The sequence below is a fragment of the Hyla sarda genome, chromosome 9, assembly GCF_029499605.1.
Source record: "Hyla sarda isolate aHylSar1 chromosome 9, aHylSar1.hap1, whole genome shotgun sequence".
NCBI classification, from domain to species: Eukaryota; Metazoa; Chordata; class Amphibia; order Anura; family Hylidae; genus Hyla; species Hyla sarda.
The window spans coordinates 145,599,045-145,605,496 of NC_079197.1; the positions used below are offsets into that span (position 1 = coordinate 145,599,045).

Sequence of the window (6,452 nt, forward strand, 5' to 3'; positions counted from 1 at the left end):
GGGGGTTTACGGTGAGTTTCCCGCTAGGAGTTTGCGCTGCAGTGGAAAATTTGCCACAGCTCAAATTTGAAGCAGGAAACTCACTGTAAACCCGCCCGTGTGAATGTACCCTGTACATTCACATGGGGGGGCAAACCTCCAGCTGTTTCAAAACTACAACTCCCAGCATGTACTGACAGACCGTGCATGCTGGGAGTTGTACTTTTGCAACAGCTGGAGGCACACTGGTTGGAAAACCTTGAGTTAGATTCTGTAACCTAACTCAGCATTTTCCAACCAGTGTGCCTCCAGCTGTTACAAAACTACAACTCCCAGCATGTACTGATAACCAAAGGGCATGCTGGGAGATGTAGTTATGCAACAACTGGAGGCACGCAACTAAAACACCCGAAATGCCGAGACAGCTGTTAGCTGTTTGTGGATCCTAGGAGTTGTAGTTTAGCAACATTTAGAGGGCCACGGTTTAGTAACCACCGCACAGTGATATCCATACTGTGGCCCTCCAGATGTTTCAAAACTACAACTGCCAGCATGCCCAGACAGTAAACAGCTGTCTGGGCATGCTGGGAGTTGTAGTTTTGCAACATCTGGAGGGCTACAGTTTAGAGACCACTGTATAGTGGTCTCCATACTGTAGCCCCCCAGATGTTGCAAGGCAACAACTCACAGGCTTCCCTAGTCTGCACCAGGAAGCTACACCTCATCGCCGCCGCCGCTCGCCGATCCCAGCACAGTACCCCCATTCTGCCCGGAATACCGTGGGTGGGCAGAGCGGGGGAACCAAACTTTAACCCCCGATCTGCTATTGGTCAGTTGCTTCTGACCGACCAATAGCAGGGATAGGAAGGGTGGTACCTCTGCCACCTCACTCCTATCCCTTCAGGGGGAACGTGGGTGCCTTGGACAGCCCCAATCCCCCTTATTTTCCAGGTCACCAGAGACCCGCATGACCGGGGATCACCGCAAATTGCCGGTCTGAATTGACTTCCGATTTCTGGCGATCGCCGACATGTGGGGGTCTCAGAACCCCTCGAGGGGTTTGCACGGGGTGCCTGCTGAATGATTTCAGCAGGCATCCCGGTCTGGTCCCCAACACACGCCCCCACCCCCACCTGGTGAGCGGTGGGGACCAGAATTCCCATGGGTCCTTAAGTACCAGGGAGCCAGGGCATACCTGTACGCCCTATGTCCTCAAGTGGTTAAGTCACCTGGTCACTGATATCTCCTGGGTAACAATCACATGACAACTGATGATCACATTAAACTTTCTTAAAGATACAACATTCTTATATACATAACATAGTGGATAATTATAATAGTTACAATAGTTATACCTAATATTGTTTTGTTGTATTTTTTAATATCTTAAAAACCTAATAGAAATTTGTTAAAAAGTTATAGACCCCAATAAGGGACTAAAAAAACCAGTAAAAAATGTAAAACAAAAGTTCAGAAAAGTGAATTAACCCCTTCCCTAATAAAAGTTTGAATTAACGCCTTTTCCCCTTTTTTTTTTTTACATAAAATAATGTAATAATAAATAAACATAATCATATGTGGTGTCACCGCAGGCGTAAATGTCCGAACTATTAAAATATAAGGTAAGTTATACCGCACAGTCAATGGTGTACACATTAAAAACAAAAAACACCAAAGTCCAAAACTGCGCTTTTTTGGTCATTTTATATGCCATTAAAAAATATATAAAAGGTGATCAAAAAGTCCCATCAAAACAAAAATGGTACCAATAAAAACTACAGATCTTGGCGCAGCAAATTAGCCCTCATATAGCCCCTTATGCGGAAAAATAAGTTATAATGGTCAGAAGATGACAATTTTAAAGGACTTCTGTATTGAAAAATAACTTATCCCCAAAGGATAGAGGATAAGTTATAGATCATGGGGGTCCAACTGCTGGGACCCTCCACAATCTCCTGAACAGGGCCCTGGCAGTCTGCTTGAAGGAGGCGTGCCGACCATCGCACGGAGCGCCGGCCGATACGCCCCATTCATGTATCCCATAGAGATACATGGAGGGGGCGTTTTGGCCGCGGCTTCCTGCGGAGGTTGGAACGGCCGCTTCTTGCATACTGACAGGGCCCTGTTTAGGAGATCGCGGGGGTCCCAGCGGTTCATTAATAAATTTGATTGCTAAAGATGTGAAAAAATGGTTTATAAAAATGGCCACGTTTCTGTCTCTTTAATTTGGCAAACGAACCCTCAAAATCAAGCCTTTTTAGTCCATCAAAAAAAAAAAAAAAGGACCAAAATATCTGAGGGGAAGGGAAGGGAGGTGTGGTTATCTCCATTCTGTGCCTCAGAGCACAGACAAGATCCATACAGCTTGCAGTCTTTTAGAAGAGAAGCATTTTCATGTACAGTGACAAGCAATACAGACAAACAAAGGTGCTAAACTGTTATTTATATGCAAAATGGTTTCTCTTTGGTCATTTTATGAACTTATTTCTTGTGTACTTACACCATATAGGTTCCACATGGCTGCTTTAGGGTTATAAAAAGCATGCACTTTAGGCACAAAGTAAAAATCTTAATATTTTGGCACAAAATGCATGTTTTACTTCTGTACTTGCACTATATATTTTCACATGGCTTCATTAGAGTTAAATAGAGCATACATTTAGGTAGAAATGTTTGTGCAGACCTTATGACAGCGGGAGGGGTAGGGGGAGGAGAGGAAGGTGGAGAGAAGAGAGGAGATCATCATGCTCCAGAGAAAACACCCCCAGCCTCCCAGAGAAATTCAGAAAGACTCATCCCAGTAATACATAGATCAAAATGTATTTAGCATATTAAAGTGGTACTCCGGTAGAAAACAATTATTTTTAAATCAACTGGTGCCAGAAAGTTTAACAGATTTGTAAATTGCTTCTATTTAAAATATTAACAATTCCAGTACTTATCAGCTGCTGTATGCTCCATAGGAAGTTCTTTTCTTTTTGAATTTATTTTCTGTCTGACCACAGTGCTCTCTGCTGACACCTCTGATCATGTAAGGAACTGTCCAGAGCAGGAGCAAATTCAAAAAGAAAAGAACTTTCTCTGTAGTATACAGCAGCTGATAAGTACTGGAAGGATTAAGATTTTTTAATAGAAGTAATTTACAAATCCGTTTAACTTTCTGGCACCAGTTGATTTAAAAAAAATTCCACTGGAGTACCCCTTTAACATATGCATATTATTATGCAAACAGTTCTTAGGGCACATTACTACACAGATTTAAGCTTTTTTTTTTTTTTTTCTTACTAATGACAGTCACGCTGTAAGGCCAAAATGGGCTTTGTCCTTAATGGGTTAAAATTGGATCTGACGATATGACGCATTTGCAGTCCCTAACGTACTCTACCTCAGATTGAGCACAATCTAAGGAAGAGTCATATGTGCTTTTTCTATAACGTGTTATTTAAAAGAAAGTATATCATTATATAATAACTTCCTTTGGTGGAGTTTTAAATGGCAGAAGCACCATATCATCGTGTGGTGTCAGGGTGTGAAGTGCAGGGTAGCTGTTATAATCCAAGGGGAAGATGTTATTAACCCCGTCTTGTCGAGGACGTGGTTTAGCCTTAACCACCCCAAGGGAATATCGCTGGTCCTGGGCTAGGCACGGGTGCAATGAAGACACCGACACCAAGTTATGGACAAACGGCAGCTTTACTGAGGGTAGACAGATGATACAGTCCATGCAGTACAGCCAGGATCCCAGGGAGGTGACACAGGGGGACCTCGCAGGCTTTCTGGGACTTGCAGTAGTTAGACAGACTTTGGTGCAGGTAATGGTGACTAAACAGTAGACTTGACTTGACTGACTTGATGACTGACAATTAGATGACTTTGAGGGAAAATATGAAAAAGACGAGGTGCGCTCCAAGTGGAGTATTATTTAGATGGTACAAGTTGCACCTTACCATAATGTGTTGTGCTGAGGGCACAACACCTCTGTTCGCCTGTAGACTCGCTGATGTAGGTGATCCAGAAGCATAGGGAGGCAGCCTCAACGTCCTTCACCGTGACCTCCAGGTAGGGTGCAGTGAAGTGATAGTGGAAAAGAAAGAGTTTGGACGAGTTTGATGGCGCCAGATCCCAGGAAGCCAATGAGCCAATGGTGAAAACAAATTGGCTTTATTGGTACAAAGTTTAGGGGTGCAACACATAGGATTCGAACCCGGGTCGGGTTCTTCGTCAGGCAGGGGGTATTACAGGTTCACATTTGGACTGATTGTAAAATTGGAAAAGGGGAAAATGAGGGAGGGGCTTATTCACATTTCAATTTTTTTTTAAACTTTTTATTTAAAATATTTTAAGTTCCCACAGGTTACTGTTTATATTTTGCAATATTTTAATTGGTATTATTGTTTAGTGCTAAGCATTTTTTAACAACCTTTAAGGGGTTGCCTCCTGTCGGGGAAAACCCTTTACTAGAACCCCCCCTAAAATATAACCTTTATTGGTATGTTAAAATTATACTAATTAGCCCCGCTCACCCTGGACAAAGCTGATCGTTCAGCGAAACGTCGGGGAGGCTAGTAGTCGCTTGTTTTTAAATACAGCGGAGGATAATCATAGCGTAGGGACAGGGTACCAACAGCTGACGTGTGTCAGACATTGAGCACACGAATATATAAGTGCATAACTGGACCCTCATATCACTAATAAGTGTATAACAGTCAATAAGTTTACACAATACATCAATTCCGCTGGAAATTTAAACGTTTCTGCGTTGTATAATTTTAACATACAAATAAGGTTATATTTTAGGGGGGCAACCTCCAGGGACATTTTTTGTTGTGTTTGATTAGTGCTAAGCATTGGCATAACACTGATCCGTGATATCGGCGATCCCCTTATACAGCCTTCCAGAAGGTAGACTATATGGGTGTATCCAGGGAGAGCGGTACAGAGCAGGTGAGTAGACCTCTGGCAACTACCTTGACTTATCAAACTCCCTGCTAATGCTTTAGATGCCATGATCAGTATAGATAATAATATTATATGTATACTTGTTATATACATTGGTGAAAAAAATACTGTCTTGTCCCTGCAGCTACTGCCTGTTTGTCTCTGAGAGGAGACCAAATACAGGAAGTGTGGGTGGACAAGCAGGCCTCTGTGCTCTAAGGACAAGCAGGGCTCTGTACACTGAGGACAAGCAGGGCTCTGTACACTGAGGACAAGCAGAGCTCTGTGCAATAAGGGCAGCAGGGCTCTGTACACTGAGGACAAGCAGAGCTCTGTGCAGTGAGGACAAGCAGGGCATCAGTACACTGAGGACAAGCAGGGCTCTGTGCAGTGAGGACAAGCAGGGCTTTGTGCACTGAGGACAAGCAGGGCTCTGTACACTGAGGACAAGCAGGGCTATGTACACTGAGGACAAGCAGGGCTCTGTACACTAAGGAAAAGCAGGGGTCTGTACACTGAGGACAAGCAGGGCTCTGTACACTGAGGACAAGCAGGGCTATGTACACTGAGGACAAGCAGGGCTCTGTACACTAAGGAAAAGCAGGGGTCTGTACACTGAGGACAAGCAGGGCTTTGTGCACTGAGGACAAGCAGGGCTCTGTACACTGAGGACAAGCAGGGCTATGTACACTGAGGACAAGCAGGGCTCTGTACACTAAGGAAAAGCAGGGGTCTGTACACTGAGGACAAGCAGGGCTCTGTACACTGAGGACAAGCAGGGCTCTGTACACTGAGGACAACCAGGGCTCTGTACACTGAGGACAAGCAGGGCTCTGTACACTGAGGAGACAAGCAGGGCTCTGTACACTGAGGACAAGCAGAGCTCTGTGCAATAAGGACAGCAGGGCTCTGTACACTAAGAACAAGCAGGGCTCTGTACACTGAGTACAAGCAGGGCTCTGTACACTGAGGACAAGCAGAGCTCTGTGCAGTGAGGACAAGCAGGGCATCTGTACACTGAGGACAAGCAGGGCTCTGTGCACCGAGGACAAGCAGGGATCTGTACCCTGAGGACAAGCAGGGCTCTGTACACTGAGGACAAGCAGGGCTCTGTACACTGAGGACAAGCAGGGCTCTGTACACTGAGGATAAGCAGGGCTCTGTACACTGAGGACAAGCGGGGCTCTGTACACTGAGGACAAGCGGGGCTCTGTACACTGAGGACAAGCAGGGCTCTGTACACTGAGGACAAGCAGGGCTCTGTACACTGAGGACAAGCAGGGCTCTGTACACTGAGGACAAGCAGGGCTCTGTACACTGAGGACAAGCAGGGCTCTGTACACTGAGGACAAGCAGGGCTCTCTTGTCCCTCCCATACATCCTGTATTTTGTCTCTGCACAGCAACAGACAGGGAATAGCTACTGGAACAAGACAGCACATGTTCTGCCCAAAAATGTACATATTTTTTTTTACCAGTGCTTATTACAAATATACATATAATGTTATTTTCTAGAGTACATTATAGAGTGAGCTT

The 6,452-nt window shown here is 44.8% G+C and overlaps 1 protein-coding gene across 1 annotated transcript in view; it reads left to right on the plus strand.

The window, feature by feature from the left end:
- Positions 1 to 6,452, plus strand: part of LOC130290405 (cytochrome P450 2C8-like) — a 57,297-nt gene that overhangs the window by 43,330 nt on the left and 7,515 nt on the right. The gene's annotated exons all lie outside the window — the stretch shown is intronic.